General features: G+C 36.6%; 1 protein-coding gene across 2 annotated transcripts in view; it reads right to left on the reverse strand.

The window, feature by feature from the left end:
* Nucleotides 1-27,628, reverse strand: part of LOC106871669 (uncharacterized) — a 218,510-nt gene that overhangs the window by 91,813 nt on the left and 99,069 nt on the right. For both annotated transcript variants that reach the window (XM_089342265.1, XM_089342264.1), the window contains exon 2: nt 24,467-24,569. The gene's annotated coding sequence lies outside the window, so the exon portion shown is untranslated. The remainder of the gene's footprint in view (nt 1-24,466; nt 24,570-27,628) is intronic.

Here is a 27,628-nt window from a genome sequence, read left to right on the forward strand (position 1 = left end):
CAAAAAACAAACCATCAAAAGTACATGAAGTTCTGTTCCAGACATGCCATTAATAAGCTGAAAGACATTGATAGCTTTAGATATAACATACTGATACAACATAAAAATATAACATGCTGATAGAAGAGAGGTGTATAAAATGCCAATACAACAGCTACGGCTGATATCTAGCTTTTATCTTTTACTTGCTTCAGTCACTGGGCTGTGGACATGGTGGGGCACTGCCTTGGAGAGTCTAAGGCAAATAGAGCGATCCCCAATACTTATTTTTTAAGTCTGGTTTTTATTCTATCAGTCTCTTTGGTTGAACTGCTCGGTTATGGAGATGTAAAACAAACCCAAAACAAGTTGTCATCAAGCAGTGATGAGGAACAAACACAAAGATACACTATATATATATATATATATATATATATATATATATATATATATCTTTGTGTATGTGTGTGTGTATATATATATATATTCATTTAAATATAGTGTACATTTAAACACATCAGAGAGATGTCCATAATATTATGGACATCTCTCTGATGTGTTTAAATGTACACTGTATTTAAATGAATACTATATATTCTATTGACTAGTTTTTTCTTCTCGCTAGACCACTGGTAGCAAATAGAATTTCTAAAATTTCTTTTGCTACCCTGAGATTTATTAATAATATATATATATATATATATATATATATATATATATATTTACACACACACACACACACACACACACACACACCATAATTTAGTACGGTATTATCCATACAAATTCAAAATAAGGTGATTAAAATCAAAATAAACAAGAAAGATATCCAGAGGTAATGCAGTACTGGATATATATATATATATATATATATATATATATGTTTGTGTGTATGTGTGTGTATCTGCATGTATGTATATATGTGTGTGTGTTTCTTTATGCTTGTGTTTGTCTTAACACCATCACTTGGCAACTGGTGTTGGTTTGTTTACATCCCCATAATGCAGTAGTTTGGCAAAAAGAGACCAACAGAATAAGTACCTGATTTGAAAAAAAAAAAAAAAAGAATGAAAATAAACACTGGGTGCAATTTGTTTGACTAAACCCTTTTAGGTGGTACCCCAGTTTGGCCATAGTCAAATGACTTGAGAGAACTAAAATGTAAAAAGATATAAGTTAATCTAGTCCTGTATCATCCTAAAGGGATGGGATAGTCATGGATGGAAGGCCAGTGATATTAGGACTGCTTTATCTGTAATGAACTGTGGTTAGACTACAGCCATGCTGGAGCATCGCCAAGAAAGGTTTTTAGTCAAAGGATCAATCCCAGTACTTATGATTTTTTTTAGAGTCTGGCATTCACTCTATCAGTCTCTTTGCCAAACCTCTAAGTTACAGGGCCATAAACACACCAAAACCGGTTGTCAATCAATAGTGGGGGAAAAACACAAGCAAACACACACAAACACAAATGTGTGTGTGTGTGTTTATTCAAATATGAATTAGAAGCAGGGCTAGTGTTGTAAGCATCATTGAACACACTCAGTTTATGTGTTTTTCTTGTTCACCAGCAGGCTGCAATTTGGTGCAGTGGAGATAACTCCATTAAAGTACTGAGTGTTAAAACACCTGAAAATCAGACAGGTGGGACAACTCACCCAGAATCCCATTCAGAAGTGGTAGACACAGACACACGTGCATACATATATTTGTACACACACACACACACACACACACATATTTATACACACATGCACACACACAATGGGCTTCTTTCAGTTTCCCTCTTCCAAATCCACTCCCAAAGCTTTGGTTGGCCCAAAGCTATAGTAGAAAACACTTGCCCAAGGTGCCATGCAGTAGGAATGAATTGTGAAACCCCATGGTTCTAAAGTGAACTTTTAAACAATGCAACCAAACTTGCAGGAAGAGAAACAGCAAACTTTTTCTGAGAAACCAAGAAACATATAGTAAAACCGTAACATTGAGAAAAAAATATAACATTTTATGTAAATGTGAAAAGGATTTATTTTGGAAAAACAATTTAAAAGCAAAACAGACCCACCACCTAAATAAAAAAAAAAGTGCTCTCCACCACCCCAAAAAAAACTAAGTCAACCTCTTTTCCTCTCTCCACTACCAAACAAAATATTTTGACTTTAAAAAAATAGACTCTATGGTTTCTTGGTATAAGTTACTACTTTCTATATACACATTCATTCAAATATACATATAGACATTCATGCAGAGGCACTGAGAAACACACACACACAACATCACCAACATATGTAGCAAAACAATTTCAAGGAAGTGTATAAAAACTTATGGTGATGGTAGTGATGCTGGTGGTGTTGGTAATGGTGGGGATGGCAATGGTGTTGAGGATGATGGTAGTAGTGGTGAAGGTGGTAGTGGTGGTGTGCTGGGAGTGATTGTTTATTCCAGAAGAGAAAAAAAAAATTAAAAACAATAACGGTCTTTTTAAATATAAGTTGGAAGAATAAAGAAAATGTTTATTCTTTGTAAAACAACCTTCATTCATACACACACACACATTCATATACACACACACACACATTATACACAAATATACACAGACACATATAAATATACATATATACATATACATGAATGCACACATATTCATACATGTTTACTAACACACATACACACACACACAACATTCTAACTTATGTTTATGTTGCAAGTGTAAAGAAGAAAATTCAGAAATTGGTAAAGCTTTTTGGTGGGTTTTTATTAAAGTCTACAGAATAGAATTATAATTGACTAGAAATAATCTTTAGAGTTTAAGGGTAGCTATAGGATTCTGACAAGGAAATGAAAGATGGAGAGGAAATAACCCAAACAAAATGAATATCTAAAGCTTTAGGGGATTTTTTAATGAAGTTTTAATAATTATGGTTTTCAGGAGATATTGTGTGTGTTTGTAGGAGTGTATGTAAGTGTGTACTGGGTATGACTCTAAACTGCATCTCATAGTGGGGGCCTTTGTACAGGAGTTGCAGGGTTTTAAGAAGTGTGGACCAGTGACTTAGTCACTATTGATCTCATGTCTACTCTGACCTGAAATAGTAATACCTGCTAGGGTCCTAGCTATGGGTTTCATTAGTACGTGGACCACAGAGAGTGAAAAACCCATAATCCTCGTTGGAACCTCCTTCTAAAAAGACAGTAGACTTGCATAAAAAAACAACCTAAAGGTATTAGGTAATTAGGTGATTACCAAACATTAGACTCATCAAAGTTGTCAGTATGAAAAAAATTAACAAAGGCTCTCTGCTATTGGCAGTCAGCAAGTGTCACATCCAGTTTGTGGATGCTATATATATATATTTGTTGACACTGCAGCTCAAAGAATATTTGTATTTCCAAAAGTTAAGTATAAATGTCTTAGGTGGCTTTTTTCATGGTCAATTGGATTTCATTTCCTACGAAAACCTCATTTACTTTTACACACACACACGCACACCTTACAACCAATCCAATCTAATATAGGCTAATGATAGAATATCTATATTAGTATTTCTCAAATATTTTTTACCTGTGGGACCCCTTTGATTTCTATTTCACTAGGATGGACCCTCCTAGCCATTTGATGTTTAAAAATTCCTGTTATTCTGTTGTGTCTGGGGAGAGTCATACTCTTTTAGTGCCTTATAATTTAACACACTCACTGGTAAAATTTTCACTCATTTCTTTTTCTAAAATTTTCGCTGTGTCTTGTAACCTTTTCAATAGTTTTCACTCTCAAAACTATTGAAAAGGTTGCAAGACACAGTGAAAATTTTATAAAAATAAAAAAGAAATAAGTGGAAATTTTACCAGTGAGTATGTTAAAATTATAAGGCACTAAAAGAGTATGACTCTTCAGAGACACAACAGAATATGCTTCAACACACAAACTCACATAAAGAATCTTGCAAACCAAATCCAAGAACGAAATTCCAGTTATATTTTATGATTAAGTATTATTTGGAAGTGTATAAAAATAATTATTAAAATATTCTGTGAATTATAGAAATATAACCAGTTTATTGCAGATAAATTTTAACAGCAAAGTCTTATATGGACCCTGGTTGAGAACCACTGCTCTATATGGTCACTAAATCTGCTAGAAATAGCAACTAAGTTTCTGTCAAATCACACCCTGCCATCTTAAACAGCAAACTGGATAGTGCAGTCCTCAATACAATATATTTGAATACTTGGTAGGATTGTCATGGTTGGAATGTCTTGATCATATGTTTGCTCAATCAGGGCTGATCTGGGGATAAAATAACATCAAAAAGAAAAAAATGTCCATCATCCCAGTTTAGTTGCAACTATTTCTGGAGAAGCCTAAAATATTTTAGCATTTGTAAAAACAGTCTAGAGTAGGGGAAAAAGTATTTACTGATATCACCTACTTATATTTTTTAGATGAACCTACAGGGGTACCTCATTGTGGTTGAACAATCTGCTAGAAATAGCAACTAAATATTCCTCAAATTACATCATTTTAAGAAAAATAAATAAAAAAAAGATACATTGAGTTATACAGTCTAGATTCAGTAGACATCTTATAGAATATAATATATATGTGATGGTTATGGTTGGAATGCGTTTTGATATGGGCTGACCTAGGGTTAAACAATAACACTAAAAGAAAAAAAGAAAAAAAAAAGAAAAGAAAGAAAAACACACGAAAGGTCTATAATTCCAATTGGATATAACTTTTTCTGAAGAACTGTAAAGATTATTCTAGCATTTGTCAAAACATATTTTGGTGTAAGGCTGAAAAATTAAACTACTTATATCATCATTGCCTAAGAACACAGTAGAGTATGGTAATTTAATAGAATATAGGCTTCTTTGGGATTGGAATTTGTGGCTCTGTGTTAAATGGTGTTTTAAGGTTGATACAGACTTTCCTTTCATTCTTGGAGGAAGGAAGAGGGAGATGGGTGGAGGATTATGAGCATCAAGGGAATATGTTAAAAAAAGAAAAGTGAAATATTAGCATTACAAAGTAGGTGGCTCAGTTGACAGGAATATTGATTTCAAATTTTTGCACAAGGCCAGCAATTTTGGAGGGGGGGGGGTCAGTTGATTACACTAACCCCCAGCACTCAACTGGTACTTATTTTATTGACACTGGAAGGATGAAAAAGACAAAGTGGACTTCAGCAGAATTTGAACTCAAAACAAAGAAAGATGCTACTAAGCACTTTACTTAGCGTGCTAATGATTCTGCTAGCTTGCCACCAAGATTGATATTGATTTCAAATTTTGGCACAAGGCCAGCAGTTTCAGAGCAGGAGGTTAAGTCAATGACATCGATGACCCCCAGTGCTCTGATACTTCTTTTATCGACCCTGGAAAGTGGCCCTCAGCGGAATTTGAACTCACAACATAAAGACAAACCATTTTGCTCAGTGTGCTAACCATTCTGCCAGCTCGCCATTGTAGTTGACAGGGATATTAAAGCATCCAGTTAAATACCTTACAATATCATCACTCTTTGTATTTAAGTTCAACCTCCAACTAAATCAACTCTTGACTTTCATCTCCTTGGGTCATCACTGCTTTGGGTCATCATTGTTGCTCTCCTCATTGTGGTCACTCCACTTCCATACTGTGATGGGTTGGATGGGTCATCACTGTCCAATTCAGGTCTTATTTGGAGTGCTTACTTATAGTTTTTATTTTAGGCTTAGTTTCAACAGCTTGAAACCCTTCCTATAACCAACTCCTATAGTGAACTACCATATTTTCTGGCATACAAGTTGATGTGGTGTTGTCTCTGCTCACTTTAGTGATGACCGGAATGATTGAAGAAAGATGATATGGATGCCAAGTTTGATGAACTGGTTGGAAGAAGGAGACATCAAACATCAGTAAGTGGGAATGTTATGGAAAACAGAGAATTGAGAATTGTGGCAGGATATGACTGCCTGTGTCCTACATCCTGGACATGGTGTCTAACGAAGAAGAATATTAGAATGGGCATCCAGCTGCAGACACCATACCAAAAATAGAATGTACAAGTAAGATTGATCCTCAGACTAATCTGGAAGAGCAGTAATTTGCATGGTGGCACATGCCAGATTCCAAGCTCCCACGCAGTAGGACTAAACTGAAAAGCATGTGGTTGGGAAGCAAATTTCTTAACAACACACACACACACAGAGTTGCGAACATGAACTTTAAACATATCCAGTTATTATGACACTTGTTCTTTAAAAGGAAAATAAAAACTGTTCTGTTTATTCCTGTCTTAAACAAAAGAAGAAAAAGAATGTTACAATTTCCTTTTTCGTTTCCTCTAAAAACCTCAGGTAATATATATATATATATTTTTTTTCTTCTTTTGTGCATTAAAGATAAGACTGCTTCTCATTTAAATGCCGTTTCAAACCAATATAGTTACTGACTTAACTCTTTGGCTTTCAAAATGCTAAAAGGTGATCATATATACCTTTTATCTTTAACTTGTTTTAGTCATTAGACTGTGGCCATGCAGGAGCACCACCTTGAATTTTTAGTCAAATGAATCAACCCCAGTGCTTTTTTTTTTAAAGCCAGGTACTTATTCTATCAGTCTTTTTTGCTCAACTGCTAAGTTACAGGGATATAAACAGACCAACACCAGTTGTCAAGAGGTGGTGGTAGACAAATACAGACATAAAAACACACACACACATTTCTCTCTTTCTTTCTCTCTCTCCCTATCTCTCTCTATATATATCATCATCATCATTTAAAATCTGTTGTCCATGCTGGCATGGGTTGGACGGTTTGACCAGGGCTGGCAAGCTGGAAGGCTGTACCAGACTCCAGTCTGATTTGACATGGTTCCTACAGCTGGATGCTCTTACTAATCCCAACCACTCCGCAATTGTAATGGGTGCTTTTATGTGCCACTGGCATGGGTGCCATTTGCATGACACCAGTATCTGATATACGATTGTGATTTTACTTGGTTTGATGGGTCTTCTTCTCAAGCACAACACTGCCTCCGTGAGGCCCAACACTCGAAAGGAGCTTTTCACATGCCACCGGCATCTGCAACTTTGCCTCCGTGAGGCCAAATGCTTGAAAGGTGCTTTTTAAGTACCAGTTACAAGACACCAGCATCAGCCACAACTATGATTTCACTTGGCTTGACAGGTCTTCTCAAAGCTCTTGGTCGCTAGTCATTGCCTCTGTGAAGACCAAAGTTTGAAGATCATGCTTCACCACCTCACCCCATGTCTTCCTGGGTCTACCTCTACCACATGTTCCCTCTACAGTTAGAGATCACACATTTTCTTACTTGTTTCAGTCATTTGACTGCAGCCATGCTGGAGCACTGCCTTTAGTCGAACAAATCAACCCTAGGACTTATTCTTTGTAAGCCTAGTACTTATTCTATTGGTCTCTTTGGCCGAGCTGCTAAGTTACAGGGACATAAACACACCAGCATCGGTTGTCAAGTGATTGTGTGTGTGTGTGTGGGGGGGGGGGGGGACAAACACAGACACACAAGCATACACACACACACACACACACACACGATGGGTTTCTTTCAGTTTCCATCTACCAAATCCACTCACAAGGCTTTGGTCAGCCTGAGGCTATAGTAGAAGACACTTGCCTAAGGTGGGATTGAACCTGGAACCACGTGTTTGGGAAGCAAGCTTCTTACCACAAAGCCACACACACACATGTAATGTAGATATTTAAAGAATCCTAGATTGATGAAAGTAAGGAAAATAAAATCACAAGTTTCTTTATGATTTTGTGTTTGAATTGTGTGAGACTGGAGAGGGAGTGGCAATACATTGTCAAAGCAGCCTTTATGGTTCGTTTGAAGAAATAGCTCTGTGTTTGTAGTGGTTAAGTTTTGCTTGTTTAAATGAGGAAAGGGTTACACCACTAGAACCAGCCTAGAAAATAGGCTGGCTCTGGTGGGCACAATTCACAAATGGATAGGATCTCAAGATCAGCTAGGGTTATTATAAGCATGTCTAGTTTAATTAGGAGAAACATGGAAAGATATACAGATAGACAAGTATAGAGAGAGAGATGAGGCGAGAGAGAGAGATTGAGAGAGAATATTGTTTCTAAGAATCTTTCTCTCTTCCCAACCAACATACTAACTTGTTCTAAGACTTGACGGTTAGTTCAGTACCTCTTCCATAAAGTTAAATTCCTTGAAAGCATCTCATTTCGAATGTGAACAATTTAATCTCAATCTTTTTGGGAATATAAGAGTAGGATTACAGAATAACTACACCTAACAGAAATAGTCACAGACAATGTACTAGCATCCGTATAATCGCTAAAATCTAAGAAGATGGTGCTGCTCTACTATGGCCACAGGCCAAAAGACTGAAACCAGTAAAACATAGAATTTGACAAGGAACATACAATAATAAACATTAATATAGAATTAATATTAACTAATACCTGAGATGCGTTGCCAATTTTTCAAACAATTATGGAAATAAATAATGTCTTATCAATTAAATGTAGAAGCCTCAACATGGTGGTTCAGTCTGCTAGAGATAGCAGCAAAATTGTTCCTTATTACATTAGATAAGGAAAACATTCTTTAGATAATGGAGTAGATAATGGAGTCTGAAAGACCTCTAAAAATAAAATAACCCACAAGACTGCAATGATTGAAATGCCTTTGAGCATAGGTCATGCTCCAACAGAGCTGAGATAGGCTTAAGCAACACAACAGGGATATATAGACACACTTGAGACTAGAGATACACAAACATACTTAAGACTAACAGCATAAAAATCATATAGCAGAGGAAAAAATTCTATTCCTTAAATTTGTAGTTATGCAAAGAAATACGAGACAGGACTGGTGATGCCATTTCCTAAGTCACACCATAATAGATCATATTACGAGAGAGAGAGAGAGAGAGAGAGAGAGAGAGAGAGAGAGAGAGAGAGAGAGAGAGAGAGAGAGAGAGAGAAAGAGAGAAAGAGAGAGAGAGAGAGAGAAAGAGGAGAAAGAGAAGAGAGAGAGAGAGAAGAGAGAAAGAGAGAAGAAGAGAGAGAGAGAGAGAGAGAGAGAGAGAGAGAGAGAGAGAGAGGCAGACAGAGAGCGAGATGTGATGTTAAGGAAAGTAACAATTAAGACATTACTTTTATCCATCACTTTTTTAAAAACTGGACAGTCAGAAATTTGGTTGCCTATGGTTTGCTTTTCCTCTTTTCACTCGTTCATTACTGCCATCCTGACGCCCTTGGATGTGGCAAAGACATAAGTGATCCTCTTTCATCTCGCTGCTGCATTAGTACACTTACTTCCACATAAAAAACAAGGATTGGTTGAGACCAGGACAGAAATTCAGACTCACTTTGAAGTATTTCTGATTAAGTGTGTATACATCTGGCACTGGAAGTGACATGTCATGTTTAACTCTTTGGACATGGAAAGCAGATATATCTGCTCAAAGTTTTATTAATGTTAACTGCAGGAAGCGCTTTTACTCCATGACTTTAAAAAAAACAACCTCTCTTAATACTGCAAGAAGCAGAAATCCCCCCAGTGAAGCTTTTTAAAAATGACAAGTCTTCAGATATTACTCTTTACTCTTTTACTCTTTTACTTGTTTCAGTCATTTGACTGTGGCCATGCTGGAGCACCGCCTTTTAGTCGAGCTAATCGACCCCAGGACTTATTCTTTGTAAGCCTAGTACTTATTCTATCGGTCTCTTTAGCCAAAACCGCTAAGTTACGGGGACGTAAACTCAACAGTATCGGTTGTCAAACGATGTTGGGGGACAAACACAGACACACAAACACACATACATATACATATATACGACGGGCTTCTTTCAGTTTCCATCTACCAAATCCACTCACAAGGCTTTGGTCGGCCCGAGGCTATAGTAGAAGACACTTGCCCAAGGTGCCACGCAGTGGGACTGAACCCGGAACCATGTGGTTGGTAAGCAAGCTACTTACCACACAGCCACTCCTACGCCTTAATTTTTTTTCTTTTTTCTTTTCTTTTTTGCATATTTAATCAAATATTTCTTTACAGAACCAGAATCAAATACTTTTAATGGTGGATATGAAAACTGTACCTACAGGAGATAATGAAAAAATATTGCTGAAGCAGAAAATATCAATTCTATATTTTGGTGGATAATAAAAATGGAGGGAAGTTGTGGAAGAGGGAAACTCAGAAAGACATGAGATGACATATTGAAGGCTGACCTCAAGACACTGAACTTTACAAAGGAGATGATAGAGGAGCAAGATATGTGGCCCATCCATCACAACAAAACTGAGATCATAAAACCAAGTTTGTTCAAATAAAATGCATTGGTGTGGATGCTGGTGTCATGTAAAAAGCACGGGTAATGGAATCACAGAAAAAGCATCCAGTACACTTTGTGGAGTGGTTGGCATTAGGGAGGACATCCAGCTATAGAAATGATGCCAAAACAGACATCAATAATTTTTGTTACAAGGTATTTAAAATACCTGTACTTGTCTATGTTGTTCAAAAACATGCCACTGGCCACTTCAAGCTATTTCTTTTAGCTCATTTTTTGTGTGTATGTGTGTGTGTATAACAATTTATTTTGAAAATGGTGAAGAGCATTTATTTTTTGAAACACTCCTTGGTGCCATGCAAAAAGGCACTGGTGCTAGTGCCCATGTAAAAAGCACCCAGTACACTCTGTAGAGTGGTTGGCATTAGGAAGGACATGCAGTTATAGGAATCAAGCTAAAACAGACTATGGAACCTGGTACGACCCTTGGCCTTGCCAGAGATTATCAAGCCATCCAACCCATGCAAGCATGGAAAATGAAAGTAGGATGATGATGATTTTATTAAAAGGCACTTTATCTCACACAGCCCTGAGTTTCTCTGTAATCATTTTGAGAAACCTTGGACTTAGAGAATAGCAGAATAGAATAATTTAGGATAATTTATGGATTTTTTAAGAGAATGATAGAATAGAATGTTATAGACTTTTAGGATATATGAATGACAAGGAGTTTGATTATAAACTTCATCTCAGTGTAGATTGCTAAGATGTGAACTAAATAGCTTTGAATGCCTGAATAGGAAAATTACATAAAATAGGAGAACAGACTGTGTTTCCCATTGCACTGCAATGATTGTTGTTCAGAAAATAGTTAATATAGGAATAACTGAATTGCAGAATGGAAAAAAAAAATATACAGGAATGAGTTAGTGACCTTTCTAACAAAATAGGAATAGTTAAATAAGAGAATGTCAGAAGAGAATAAAAGAATGGGTTAGGGGCAATTTGTATAAAATTGTATGGATTGCTGCCAGAGTTGAACAGATAGCAATGTGGAGAAAAACTGAATAGGAGAATGACAGAACAGAATATAATAGAAAAACAGATTGACAAATTTATCTGATTACTGATCACTGCCCTGGAGTCAAAGAATTTCTGAGGAGTCTGGGCGTTGGCTAAATTATGTTGCACCACCTGCATTCCATCTCTGATTACTCTTCCTTTATCAGAGAGAGAGAGGGGGAGAGAGAGGGGGAAAGAGAGAGAGAGAGAGAGAGAGAGAGAAGAGGACTATTACATTATATTATCTTTAGTTATCATTCCATTTTCAGTGCCAAGACTGAAGAATTCTCAGGATTTAACTTTCAGCAACCATTGTTATCTTATCTCATTCATAGAGACTATATCCCCAGTCCTAGTATGGCTGGGTTAATGTAAGCAGTGGGTGGGTAAAACAGGACAGAATATTGTTTAGCAGGAGAGAGAGTCACGAGATGTCAGTGGGGGTGGAGTGGAGCAGAAAATCTCATTACATGTGTACTTGTATGGCTGTGTACATGTGCACGTATATGCATATGTGGTAGGTTTCTAGCTAGAAGAACCTGAGGTGGGGGGGGGTTGAACCTATTTAACTCGTTAGCATTCAGATTACTCTCTCAAATATAATGCTTATTTATTCACATTATTTTGAATTAATCATGCATTATCTCGTAGCTAAGAGATTTCCATGACGTGATAGCTTATTTTTAGAATGACATTGTAGGATGGGTGAGAAGTGGAGGTGCATGGCTTAGTGCTTAGGGTGTCAGATTCATGATTGTAAGATTGTGGTTTCAATTCCTGGACTGGGTGACACATTGTGTTTTTGAGCAAGACACTTCATTTCACTTGGTTCTCCTTGATCGGGTTCATAAGTTCTCCTTGATCGGGTTCATAAGTGAGTCTCTAATTTGATTATTCCCTCTCTTGCATCATCACTGCAACCCTTGTCACATCGATGTGACATCACCAGTCTTAGTTTTTGTTATTACCCCAGGAAGTGCTCTGATGACCTTTCTCTCTTAGTTCCAAGATCACTTTGTGCTATCACACCTGACTCAAAGCTCACAGCATCTTCATCCAAATGCTGTTGTGCATCCACAAATAAAAAAGTCTTTCTATGGTTGTAGCTCTTTTCTTCCTTGAACTGCCAGACATTGGAATACTCATCCATTTCATTGTTTCCCTCCTCCTAAATTCTTTCCTTTCATCTTAATTTCTCCTTCTTCACAGTCCCTTACACTAGGTGGCTTCTCATCTTGTTTGGGAGTTTCTTACAAAAACAAAAAAACCAAACTACTTGTTCATTGAACTTGGGTATAAGTGGTTGAGTATTCCACAGACATGGGCAACTTTAACAATTCTCAAGTGAAATTATCATTACAAAACTGGACTTTGAATTCTATGAACAATTCCTTCAATAGGTTTCTATGCAGTTTCTATCTTCCCAGTTTCACTTACATGACTTCAGTTTATCTAAGTCTATGTTAAAAGAAATCTGCCTCAGATGCCAAGCATTAAGATTGAACCTGAAACCTCATGATTATGTATTAAAACTGCAAGACCTTTCACTTATGAACTCAGAATTTGTGACTGGGCAGAGTGCTTGGTCAACTTCAGAAGCTGTAGTTGGCATTGATATCTTGTGAAAACAATGCATGTGTATGTGTATGTATGCACGTGTGTGTATGCATGTGTATGTGCACATGTGTGTGTGTGTGTGTGTGTGTGTATGTGAATACATGTGATGGCATGCATATCTATGTATATAAATGCATGATATTGTGTGAGGGTTTAAGTGTATATGGCATTATAAGATGTGTGTGTGTGTATGTGTTCGAGTAGGGCTGTGTGTATTTGTTGATATAAATAAAGAGCTCAAGTATAAGCACATGGACATGTAATGACATATTTATCTTTTTATTACAAAAGTGTGTAGGAGGCAAAGAGCCACAAACAAGCTTACACAAAAGCAGATTTAATGAGTAAAGGGATAAGCTGCACCATGTATGTATGAGCAGAAATAATTTCAACCCTCACGTAATACCACGACCACCATCCCTCTACCTCCACCACCATCATCTCTACTGCCTTATCATTTACTGTATTTAGAATGCAGCAACACAGGTTCATTATGTGGTGGTGGTGGTGGAGCAGAGTGGTAGACAGAATAAAGTTAACAATGTCATGTTTACTTGTGCATATTACTATGCAAACGTATAGCAATTTCTGATTATACATCTGGCAATCATAGTAAAAACTGCTTTGCTGAGGAGATCTAATACCATTGGAACAAACCCAGAGTATCTACCTAATCTATCACCAGAGTTCATATTAATTCCTCCTATTACCAATTTTAATCAATTGTGATTTCAGTGTAGTTGACCTGTTTGAAATTTACCAAGATTCATAGTAATCGCTCCTGTCTGTCTTGGGTAGATTTAAGCATTGATCCAATCTTTGAAAATGGATTGGACTGCCTATGTTCAGTCCACTGCGGAACAAAGGCCTCAGCATGTTCTCTCCACCAACCATTGTCTGATGTGAAGGCTGTAAACTTGAGCTTTAGATCCTATTGGTTCAACGAGCCTGCTCTGTCAGACTGGCTTAACATGGTTTGACAGAGTGTACTCTTACCCAGGAGTAGTTAAGTCAATTACATCGACCCCAATGTTCAGCTGATACTTATTTTATCAACCCCAAAAGGATGAAAGGCAAAGTCAGTTTTGGTGGAATTTGAACTCAGAATACAAGGATGACCAAAACACTGCTAAGCATCTCATCTGGCATGTTAACGATTCTACCATTTGCTGTCAATCTTTACCTCTAATTAAATTCAAATATATTAACTCACATGCATTATATTCTTGATTAACTGAGAATTTAGACTTACACTCGGCTGAGTTTCAAATGTAGCAAAAGTCAGTAAATGCCATGTTACAATCCAGTCAATTTGGTCAATCAATCAGTCAGAATGATAATAGATCACCAATGCCGGATCAGGTTATTTTACAAACGTCGGCTTATGACACCTCTGTTTTAGATGCTGTTTTGAATATTTTCCCCAGTTATTTTTTGTCTTTGATCTTTCCAAGGTCAAGAAGATACTAGTCATGTAGATGGGTTGACTGAAATCAATTATATTCACGCCTCTGCAAAATTATGCCCTGAGTTGATAAATTAAGTACCAGCGAAACACTGGGGTCGATGTAATTGACTAGTCCCCTCCCCACAAATTTCAGGCCTTGTGCCTTTACTAGAAAGGATTATTATTATTATTATTATTATTATTATTATTATTACAAAGGTGATGAGCTGGCAGAATCATTACCGCACCAGACAAAATGCTTAGCGGCATTTCATTCACATGTCACTGAGGTCAACTTTGCCTTTTATCCTAAGTACCAACTGAATCCTGGGGTTGATGTAATCGACTTACGCCCTCCCCCACAATTGCTGGCCTTGTGCCAAAACTTGAAATCAACATTATTATTATTATTATGTTTTAAGTTCAAATTCCACCGAGGCCGAATTTATCTTTCATCTTTTGGGGTTTCTAAAAGAAGTACCAGTTGAATACTGGGATTGATGTAATTGACTTAATCCCTCCCCTGAAATTTCAGACCTTATGCCAAAGTTTGAAATCAAGGTGGTGAACTGGTAGAATTGTTAGCACACTGGGAATAATGCTTAGCAGCATTTCTTTCGATTTTATGTTCTAAGTGTGAATGCTGCCAGGGTTGGCCTTGCTTTTCATCCATTCAGGGTCGATAAAATAAGTACCAGTCAAACATGGAGGTCGAGGTAATTGAATCACTCTCTCTTCCAAAATTGCTGGCCTTGTGCCAAAATTTGAAAGCAATATCAATTATTTGGAGGCACGTAGCTTAGTGGTTAGGGTGTCAGCATCATGATCGTAAGATTGTAGTTTCGATTCCTGGACCGGACCGGGCTACGCGTTGTGTTCTTGAGCAAAAGACTTCATTTCACGTTGATCCAGTCCATTCAGCTGGTAAAAATGAGTAACTCTGTGATGGACTGGCGTCCCGTCCAGCTGGGGAACACATACGCCATTGAAACCGGGAAACCGGGCCCATGAGCCTGGCTAGGCTTTAAAAGGGTGCATTTAATTATTTATTTATCATAATTATTATTATTTGTAACAAGGGAAAAGAAACAAAATGAACAATACACAGAAATAAAGAAACACAGAACTTGAACTGGAATATCCTGTGTTCTTTTTCTAGATGCAGGATATTGCAGTTCAAATTCTGAATTTCGGTATTTCTATTTTCATTTTCTTTCTTTTTCCTTGTTGCTGGTTATAAAAAAGCGAAACTTGATAACATCATTTTTGTCAAGAAAGGCATGCAGGATATTCCAGTCTTAATAATAATAACAATTATTATTATTATTATTATTATTATTATTATTATTATTAAGAAGGTGGCGAGTTGGCTGAATGATTAGTATGCTGGGCAAAAAGCTTAGTGGTATTTTGCCCATCGCTACGTTCCGAGTTCAAATTCCGCCGAGGTTGACTTTGCTTGCCATCCTTTCAGGGTCGAATAAATTAGTACCAGTTATGCACTGGTGTCAATGTAATCAACTTATCTCTCCCACCAAATTTCAGGCCTTGTGCCTATAGTAGAAAGGGTTATTATTATTATTATTAAGGTGGCAAGCTGGCAGAATCAGTGTCCTGGAGAAAATGCTGCTAAGCATTTTGTCCATCTTTATGTTCTGAGTTCAAATTCTACCGAGATCGATTTTTGCCTTTCATCAGTTTGGGGGTTGATGAAATAAGTACTAGATGAGTACCGGGTTGATGTAATTGACTAGCTCTCTCCCCCAAAATTTCAGGCCTTGTGCCTTTAGTAGAAAGGATTATTATTATTATTATTATTATTATTATTATTATTAAGGCAGTAATCTGGCGATTGTTAGCATGTCAGGCAAAATGCTTAGTGGCATCTCATCCATCTTCATATTCTCGGTCTAATTCTGTCAAGGTTGACTTATCCTTTTATCCCTTTGGATTTGATAAAATAAGTACCAGCTGAATGCTGGGGATCAATGTAATCAACTTACTTTACTAGATATAGCTCAGCCTACTAGTTATGGCAGCTGAGTTCCACAAATCACAACCTTTCTGTCTTGAACTAGGAACAGCCTATTTGATAATGTATTCCCAGATATACAAAATGATGGGCGGACAGTCACAATTAGTCCTTGCTCAAATTTTCTCAATTACAGCAGATCTGTGACTAACCAACCACAAATTTACTACGCTGCATCCACTCCTAGCATTTATGAATGAGTAAAAATGATACATCCTCTCATTAACTTACAGGCCTAACAACATTTGATAGCTTCAGACTATGGCCTCACATTCTACACATTCCCAAAACTGCATCACAGGGGTTGGGTTTCCTCTTCAGAGACACTTTATCCTTGAATATCTTAGCTAACCCTTTGCAAGGGTCAGATACACCATATGCAAGAGAGACAAGAAAGACACTCCCTACTGTGATAATACACCTACAATTAAACACAGTCTACATACAAGAATGGTCTCTTTCTCTCTACCAATTTACCTCTCTCTCTCTCTCTCTCTCTCTCTCACACAAAAAAGTTCATTATTGTGTTGTTTCTTCTTCATTTATCTCTTCTTATTCTAGTAACAACATTCTCTGTATCTCTTAACTTGCTGTCTGTACATTGATGCTGAGTAAACATATTCCATATACAAGCCTCTTCCAGCCATTCTCAGTCAGCTCCTGTACCCTACCTTTCAAACACAGTACCCTTGCATCCTTGTACCCATATACTATAAATCCTTCCTCTCACCCATGAAATTATACCATCCCTTGTAAACTTCCTTTCTAAACACTTCCCTGTCATGTAACACAATCAGTATTTTTGGCTTTGGAAACTGGATTCAAACATAAACTAGATCTCAAAGGCCAGGTAAGTACAATTATTCCTAAAAACCCTTTTTATAATATTGGCCAAAGTAAATGAATAAAGAGGTCAGTATACAACTGATAATTTTCATCATCATTATTTAATTCTATTTTCCATGCTGGCATTGTTTGGATGGTTTGACAGGAGCTAGCAAGGCAGACGGCTGCATCAAGCTCTAATCATCTGCTTTGGCATGATTTCTACAGCTGGATGCCCTTCCTAATGCCAACCACTTTTCAGAGTAATGGGTGCTTTTTACTTGGCACCAGTAAAGGTGAGTGGCTTAGTGGTTGGGGTATTCAGCTCATGATAGTAAGGTCATAAGTTCAATTCCAGGCAATGCATTGTGTCCTTCAGCAAGACACTTTATTTCACATTGCTCCACTCCACTCAGCTTGCAAAAATGAGTAGCACCTGTAATTCCAAGGGCCAGCCTTGTCACATCCTGTGAACTACATCAGTGGTATGCATGTCTGTGGAGTGCTCAGCCACATGCACATTAATTTCATGAGCAGGCTGTTCCATTAATCAAATCAACTGGAACCCTCATCATAAGTGACCAAAGTGCCAGATTTTCACTTGGCACCAGCATGGGTGTTTTTCACATAGAACTGGTGGTAAAAAAAATATAAAGATTTTTTTGTTTTTCTTTTATAAAATTCAGCTAGGGTGCACAGTAAATATTATTGTGAGCCAGATGCAACCTGTGAGCCGTATGTTTGATGCCCCAAAGTTTACAATCTCATCTAAAACAGCCCCTCTTCCAAAAGCTGACCTGCTGCAACAAATCAAGCTGAATATTATTATTGACTCCAGCACTGGAGGACCTGCCAAGAACATTGGCAGTGTCTCTTCTTCTTGATGACGCCTTCAAATGTATGCAATAAAAAATAGAAAGCTGAACACTATGCCCATCTCTGATCTAAAGGTATGTGAATAGGCTACAGGTATTGCATCCTCTTACCCAAGCGAAATATAAGCCTGAAGAGTCTCATGTTATATGCATGCATGCAGACACACACATTTCCTTATATAACAAAACAAGGTAGCATGTTTATATTCAGGCAATGTATGAGAGAGAGGAGGAGAGAAAGAGAAAGACAGAGAGAGAAAGACAGAAAGAAAGGAAAAGAGACAGACAGACAGAGAAATAAAAGAGAGAAAGTGACAGAGTGGGGGTGGAGAGTTGGTGAAATTTTCCTCGCATGAATTTCTTAGGTCTTTTGCACCATAGAAACAAAAAAAAAAAAAAAGGTCAGCAATAACAAAGTGTTCCACACACACAGCTGCAAACATACATATACATGTGGCCATAAATATACACATACACAAAAACTGCCCATATCAGACGCAGAGCAAGAGTGTCAACATGCGCGCACAGAAGAGATAGAGTTTCACATAATTAGTCAGTATTTGGATGTGGCTGGCTCTATGTCATACTTCAAAGGAGAAATTTTATCTATTTATCTAAACACACAAATACATAGAAACAGACCAACATGCATACACTCTATACTAAATACTTAAGCAATAGTCATGGTAAGTTGAAACTTTCAGACTCAGAAGAAAAACAACCCATTTAACACTTAATTCTTCAAATTCAGTCTAACGTATATATTGTTATTACTATAACAATATACGTTAGACTACCATATTGTTATTGCTAAACAGTTGCTGCAATGCTAACTTTCTTTAACCCTTTAGCATTTCAAACAGCCATATCCAGCCAAAATATTCTGATTCTTTCATGTTCAAACTGGCCAGATCCAACAACTCACACCTACCCTACAATGTCATTCTAAAAATAAACAATCGCATCATCAAAATCTCTAAGCCATAAGATAATGCAGGATTAATTCAAAACAATCATCATCATCATTTAACTTTTGTTGTCCATACTGGCATGGGTTGGACAGTTTGACTGGGCTGGCACACTGGAAGGCTGTGCCAGGCTCCAGTCTGATTTGGCATGATTTTCTATGGCTGGATGCCCTTCCTAATGCCAACCACTCCGAGAGTATACTGGGTGCTTTTATGTGTCACCGGCATGGGTTCCAGCTGTGTGACACCGGTATCTGCCATGATTGCGATTTTGCTTGGCTTGATGGGTCTTTCTCAAGCACAACATAATGCCAAAGGACTTGGTCATTGCCCCCATGAGGCCCAACACTCGAAAAGAATTTGACCACTTTGTCTCCATGAGGCCCAATGCTCAAAAGGAACTCAACCACTTTGCCTCCAGGGTTAATAAAGATTTGTTACAGAGGAACTGGCTTTCTTAAAGATGAATTTAAAGATAGAGAAATACACATAGGCACAGGCATGGCTGGATCTCTAAGTTACATGGATGTAAACAAGCCAACACTGATTGTCAACAGGTGGCAGTGGTGGGAAGGACAAGCACAAAAACACCTACACATAGATATATAAATGATACGCTTCTTTCAGTTTCCATCTACCAAATCCAGTCACAAGGCTTTGGTCAGCCTGGGGCTACAGTAGAAGATACTTGTCCAAGTTGCCATGCAGTGGGACTGAACTCAAAACCAAGCGGTTGAGAAGCAAACTGCTTACCGCACAACCATACCAGCACAGAATGTTAATTTTCTATGATAAAGATTTGTTACTTAGGAATTGGCCTTCTTAAAGATGGGGTGAATTCAAAGATAGAGAAATACACAAATAAAAGCCATATGTATAAATATTTCATTCTATGTTTCACTTTGTTTTAGTTATTGGACTACAGCTATGTTAGGGCACCATCTTGAGGGGTTCACTTGAATAAATAAACCCTAGTACTTATTTTAAAGTCTAGTTCTTATTCTATCTGCCTCTTTTAATGAATTGCTTAGTTATCAGAATGTAAACAAACAACAGCAGTTGTCAAGAGGTGATGGTAAGAGAGGCACAAACACAAGCACAGACTTATACATATATCACAGGCTTCCACACAGTTTCTACCTACCTAATTCACTCACAAGGCATTGGTCATTCTGAGGCTAAAGTAGAAAACACTTGCCCTACGTAATGTTTATTTATTCACATTGTTTTGTAGTAATCATGCATTATCTCATACCTTTGAGATTTTGATGACTGCATACTTTAAAAATAACATTGTAGGGTAGGTGTGAGAGGCCAAATCCAACCAATTTGAACATAAAACAGGTAGAATATTGGGGGGGGGGATATGGGTAATTTAACCCTTGAGCATTCAGACTACTTTGTCAAATGTAATGCTTTTTTATTCACATTATTTTGAATTAATCATACATTATCTCATAACTTTGATATTTCAATGATGTGATTGTATATTTTTAGAATGACATTGTAGGATAGATGTGAGAAGCCAGATTTGGCCAGTTTGAACACAAAACAGGTAGAATATTTTGGCTGGATATGGACGTTCAAAATGCCAAAGAATTAATAACATTCTCTGGAGATGTATCTGTCTTGTGAATGACTTGATTCATGTTGAAATTGAAGTAATGAAATTGCTGAAAAGTTATTTAATGACACTATGCAAAGCTGTTAAATCCACTTAAAATTATATTTATTTCATGAGATGTCAAAATTTTTGTCACGCAACTGTAAATGAATCACTGGCACATTTCCATTATAAATCTATGTCAGTGACCGCGTTGCGGTTGTGTAATGGAAATTTTGATGCCTCGCAAAATAGATTAAATTCTTTAGTTAATTTAACAACTTTCAGTATTACTAAATTGCTCTTCCATGAAACAACAACATGAAAAAAATTTTTTTTTCCTGTTTATTCTCTTTCTCAGAAACAAAGCGACGATAGAGATAAAAGTTGCTTCTGGAAATTAATTAGAATAAGCATCCCATGTTTTAAAACAAATAGTTTTTTTATGCTTAACCTGTTTGTTGCATTGTGCACTTGATTTCTTGGCTGTAGCTAAAGGTTATTCATTTTTTAAAAATATTTTGCTGAAGTGAAAACAAATATCATCTCTAAGTTAAATACCAGTTCTACTTCTCTTGAATTATGTTTGAAAAGATAAGAAATAACAAAGAGATACATACATAGATATGTGTATATATACACACACACACACACACACACACACACACACACACTTGTATGCATGTACCTCATGTAGTCTGTGCATATGTGTGTGTGTGTGTGTGTGTGTATGTGTACACATATGCCTTATGTTGTGTGTGTGCATATGCCTTATGTCTTGAGTGCACATCATAATTTAACATCTGTTTCCCATGCTGGCATGAGTTGGACTAGCTGAAGGGCTGTTCAGGCTCCATGTCTGTTTTGGCATGGTCTTCTATGGCTGGATGCCCTTCCTAATGCCAACCACTTTATTCTTTTCTGTGTGGGACCAGCACTTTACAGGTCCACATGCTCAGCTGGAGAGGGTTGCAAGGGACAAGCCTGTATGCAAGGGCAACCACACTTTTACTTAGCTTGATGTGCCTTTTCAAGCACAGCAAACCGCCAGAAGTCTTGGTCCCCTGTCATCTCCTCAGTGAGTCCCAACATTTGTAGATCCTTTCTCACTACTTTGTCTCATGTCTTCCACATGTTCCCTCAACAATTAGAGACCAGCACCTCTTGGTGCAACTGTCTTTATTCATATGCATTACATGGCCATACCAGTGCAGTCTTCTCTCTTGCACACTACATCTGATGCTACATATACCCAATTTTTCTCTCAAATCTCTTACACTATGTTATATATGCACACTGACATTATCCGTCCAGTGAAGAATCATATGTACTAAAAACAGTTAGTTTACAAAGTATATTAGATAAGAATGTAAATATTTGTGGAGCTAAGATACAACTGAAAAGAATTAACAATAAATCAGTCGATAAAACATTCTGCAAAATTGGTGTCCTCCAATTTCAGGTTCCAAATCTGCAACATGACAGTTAACATTCCCAAACAATTGGTAAGAAGAAACTATCCACACATGTTTACAGATATACTTCAAAAGGTCGGTTGTTAAATAAATGCAAATCACAAATTAAATCTATCAAAACTGCCAGTTACCCTCCACTCAAACTTGCAGATAAACTTACTTTCAATCAGTTGGGTTTCACAAATCTTATTTCAGTTATTCTTTTTTTCTTTCAGATTTTTTTTCTCTGCTTATTTATTTATGTTAATTTTATCAAATTGCATAGCACAGATGGTAGGGAGTAGGGCTAGATACTCTATAATATTGAATGTGGTATCTAATGTTTCCAAATTCCAGATATTAATACTAAGGTCAATCAAATATATACCGCTTATTTTAGTTCACATCTCATCAGTATGAGTATAGCCTTACAGATTTATGAGCTATTGTGCTTGCTCCATCAAGTTTGTTTGTGCTTACTTCACAGTTTATTTTCAAAGCAGATGATATCCCTGAGTCATTTCTCTTGAGCTTTATACTATATTGTCCTTGCAGCCTATATACAGTCACTCTACAAAATATATCAAATATTTTATACACAACAAGGAATTTATCGATGATTGGAAACACCACAACTATGTATACAATATTTTTATGGAATTAAAAGCAGAGAATAGCAGGACACATTAGGTTTTAATCCTTCCATAGGAATTTCATCAATGAGCTAGCTGCCAAGAAAGGATCACATATGCAAACTGGTCCATTCTCTTTACTTAAGTGGCAAATAACGATTTCAAATTTTGGCACAAGGCCAGCAATCTTGGAGGGAAGGATGGAATTAGTCAATTACATTGACCCCCCCCCCCCCCCCAGTGTTCTACTGGTACTTGTTTTATTGATCCCAAAGGGATGAAAGGCACAGTTGACCTTGGCAGAATTTGAACTCAGAACGTGAAGATGGATGAAATGTCACTAGGTGTTTTGCCTAGTGTGCTAACAATTCTGTTAACTTACCACCTTACCTAAGTACCTAATAATAACAGTGGGTTTATAAACAATATGTTTGTTGACAATAAAAGAAAGGGAGGGTCTACAGTTGATGAAATCCTAATCCAAGGACAGAACATGGCATGTACTGCTCTTCCGAGCTTTTGCATGTGTGTGTGTGTTTTTATGTATATATTTGTTTGGTGTATTTTGGGGAAAAAACCACATAACACTCCTATGCTGTTGCATGCAGGATGTTTCTAGGTATGGGTATACATGCAGGACTCCTTTGTGCATAGGATAACTATGATGATAATAATAATATAACACACACACATATATACATACATATCTACTGTGATGTTGTTTAGTTCTAAGTCAGCACTAGCTGAGTAGACGTATAATGAAAGACAGCCCAACCATGATCGTTCCAACTTTAAAAAAAAAATTTTTGAGGGATAGCATTTTCTAAGACCACAGTATAGAATCTGTTCTCCAGGATTTTTGGGTGCAATTTAAGGAAAATCTGGCTGCCACTTTTATCAAATCTCCTTTAAATTACATGATACCATAATGAAGAACATGATTCTAACAGCTTGGGAAAACAATGATGGTACAATCATTGGCTCATAAAGTTATTCAGTAGACTTACACTGCTGGGTCTACAACTTAAATACATCATGGCATTTACACACTAACTGAAACATATATCAAATATTGTTGTGCCTTGGGAGGGTCATTATGTTAATAATAATAAACATACACACTGGTTTGATCTCACTTCTTTATTGTTAGTCATTTGGGTAAAAATCAGTTGTTTGTTTGTCAAAGTCCTTTCGTTGCTATTTGTGACCTCATCAATGACACTCTTTTCAAGGTCTGACTCTTCAAGACTTGACCTTGACAAACAAACAACCGGTTGATTGTTTAACCAACATATTAAACAAACGAATGATTAGTTAGTTGGTTAGATATTTAACCAATTAACTAACAATAAAGTGCAATGACTGTCCCAAGACACAAGATTTATTTCAACACAAATTTACATAAAAAATCTTGCAAACAAAATACATAAATTAAATATACCAAATACAACTATATAAATCATGAAAAGGGGTTAGGAGAGAAAGAGGGGGAAAATGAACCTGTTGTTAAAGAGGTTGCTAGTTCAGAGGTATAGTAGCTGGTACAGTATTAGAAGGAACAAAAGAGGATACAATTGGAATATTTTAAAAAGCAAACAAGAAATAAAAAAGACAAAAATAACAACATCCCCAATTTACACCCTTCCTTGACTCAATACAAATTAAATCTTAATGTTAATTACCTTTGATTTTTAATTGTTGCATGTAATTCTCCTATATTGTACACCTCAATTCACAACGCTAGATGAAGGTAACAGCTGTACTGTGTAATGTTGGAATCCAGGCCTGTAAGAGTAAAAACAATAATAATCAAAAATAAGTCATCATCATCAGGCACAAGACCTGAAATTTTGGTGGAGGGAGTAAGTCGGTCACATTGACCCCCAGTACTCAACTGGTACTTAATTTATCGACCCGGAAAGGATGAAAGGCAAAGTTGGCCTCGGTGGGATTTGAACTCAAAACGTAGTGGTAGACGAAATACCGCTAAGCATTTCGCCCAGCATGCTAACTGTTCTGCCAGCTTGCTGTCTTAGTAATAATAGATAATGGTTTCAAATTTTGGCACCAAGGCCAGCAATTTTGAGGGGAGGGGTTAAGTCGATTACATCCACTGGTATTTGTTTTATCTACCCCGAAAGGATGAAAATGCAAAGTTGACCTTGGCAGGATTTGAACTCAGAACGTATAAAGTCAGATGAAATGCTGTGAAGCATTTTGCCCTGTGTACTAATGATTCTGCCAGCTCACTGCCTTAGTAATAATAAATAATAAGAACAACAATACAATACAAATAAGAAAAAGCATAACAGCCAGAGTTACATGCACCAGTGTCAGAGCAGGAAATAGATTCCAGAAGAATGATATTCTGACAGAGTGAATGAGGGAGTGGGCAGTACAGTCATTGCCGGTGGTGAGCTGGCAGAATTGTTCGGACACCAGGTGAAATTCTTAGTGGTATTTTGTCTATCACTACGTTCTGAGTTCAGATTTCGCCAATATTGACTTTGCCTTTCATCCTTCTAGGGATTGATTAAATAAGTACCAGTTATGCACTGGGGTTGATGTAATCGACTTAATCCCTTCCCCCAAATTTGAGGCGTTGTGCTTCCAGTAGAAAGAATTATCATTATTATTATTAACAATCTTCTACATATAGAACATCTGATTTATATTGAGATTATAAATATATGTTATTGTGTCTGGGGAGAGTCATTCTCTTTTAGTGCCTAACACACTCACCGGTTCAATTTCCACTCATTTACTTAATTTTATTAAAATTTTCGTTACATCTTGCAACCTTTTCAATAGTCATTGATTCTGTACGTTATCAGAGCTGCGTTCTTTTTGTTTGTTTGTTTGTGTGCATATGTGTACATTTGTGTGCATCATCATCATCATCATCGTTTAACGTCCGCTTTCCATGCTAGCATGGGTGTTTGTGTGTTTGTATGTATGTGTATATTTGTGTGTATACCTGTCTCCTTGTGTGTACATATTTGAGTGTGTCTATGTGTATGGGTTTGTGTGACTATGTATGTGCATCTCCATATGTGTCCTTGTGTGTGTGTGTGTGTGTATATGGTCGTGTGTTTCAGTCTTCATTTGTGTATTATGTGTGTGAGTGCTTGTCTGACTATATATATATATATATATATATATGTGTATATATATATATATATATACAACTTATAAATAAGGGAAAAAAAAAAGAAATTCCTATGCCAAATATGCCGAGAAACAAACATTAAACTGTCAATAACAACATATAGTTCATCACTATTGACGATTTAGAGTCTATTTCTTGGCATATTTGGCATAGGAATTTTTTTCTTTTGTCCTTATTTATAAGTTGATTATAATTTTCAACTTAAAAGGTATTTTTTAAATATGTTGGCTACTGATAAAATGTTTTGAAAATTTTATCCTATATTAGATGTGTGTATATATATATATATATATATATATATATATATATATATATATGGGAGAATATACGAAAAAGCAACAACAGATGAGGACAAGTGGTGTAAATAACAAAAGGATGTATTAGTATGACGCTCGGGAATGCGGAAAGTCTTTGATGTTTCGAGCTACGCTCTTCAACAGAAAGAATACGGAGACAAGGAGAAAAACACGGAGAAAAAAAATTGAATAGTGTTCAGTCACACATGCGTACATATTCATATATACACATAGATACAGACATATATATATATTTATATACGTACACATGCATACATATTTATATATATATACATACATAGACATATATATATATTTATATACATACACATGCATACATATTCATATATATATACATACATACAGACATATATATATATTACTTTTTCATCCTGTTTTGTATATTTTCATGGGTCAACTTTGAAAATTAGATTTGAATGGTTTCGTTTTTTTTGGGATGTGTATTGCTAATAATAATGATGGTGATGCTAGCAATAATAATGGGACCCTGAGGAGATGGAGTATCCTATATTTTGTAATATTTTATGATATGTATTAATCATTCTGGATGTTCTATCGAAATGTACATAGGTCTATTTATTTGTTATTATTATTGTTATTGTAATAAAGTATTTTCAACGGATCAATTTTGAGCTCTATTTAAAGTTGATATATATATATATATATATATATCTTTTATCTTTTACTTCTTTCAGTCATTAGACTGTGGCCATGCTGGGGCACTACGTTGAAGGATGTTTTTACTTAAATAAACTGACTCCAGTACTTATTTTGCTTAAGCCTGGTACTTATTCTGGTGTAGTCTCTTTTGTCAAACTGCTAAGTTACAGGGGCATAAACACTAATATTGGTTGTCAAGTGGTGACAGGGGACAAACACAAACATACACACAGATATGTGTGTGTGTATACACAACAGCTCTGTCAACCAAATCCACTCACAAGAGAGATAGATGGATAGAGAGGGATACATAAAGAGATAGATAGATAGATAGATAGATAGATAGATAGAGATAGCCAGGCAGGTTGATAGAGGTATAGATAAATAATTATAAATAGATAGAGACAGACTTAGAAAGAGCTGTTGATATTGAGAAATCATGTTATGTGAGCTGTTGTTCTTACTGTGTGTGTGTGGTTGCTTGTTACTGTATTTTTGTGTGTGTATGCAGTTGTTATTAAAGTGCACTTGTACATGTACATATGTGCAGTTGCTTGGTACTGTGTGACCATGTGACTATGCATATGTATGTATGTACATGTTTTTAATTGGTACTGTTTATTTGTGAGCAGTGCATTTCTGTATGTATGTGCATGCATGCATATGTGTATGCAAGTGGCACATATGTGTGTGTGTGT

This window comes from Octopus bimaculoides, chromosome 25 (assembly GCF_046866305.1).
Source record: "Octopus bimaculoides isolate indiv1 chromosome 25, ASM4686630v1, whole genome shotgun sequence".
In the NCBI taxonomy this organism is placed as follows: Eukaryota; Metazoa; Mollusca; class Cephalopoda; order Octopoda; family Octopodidae; genus Octopus; species Octopus bimaculoides.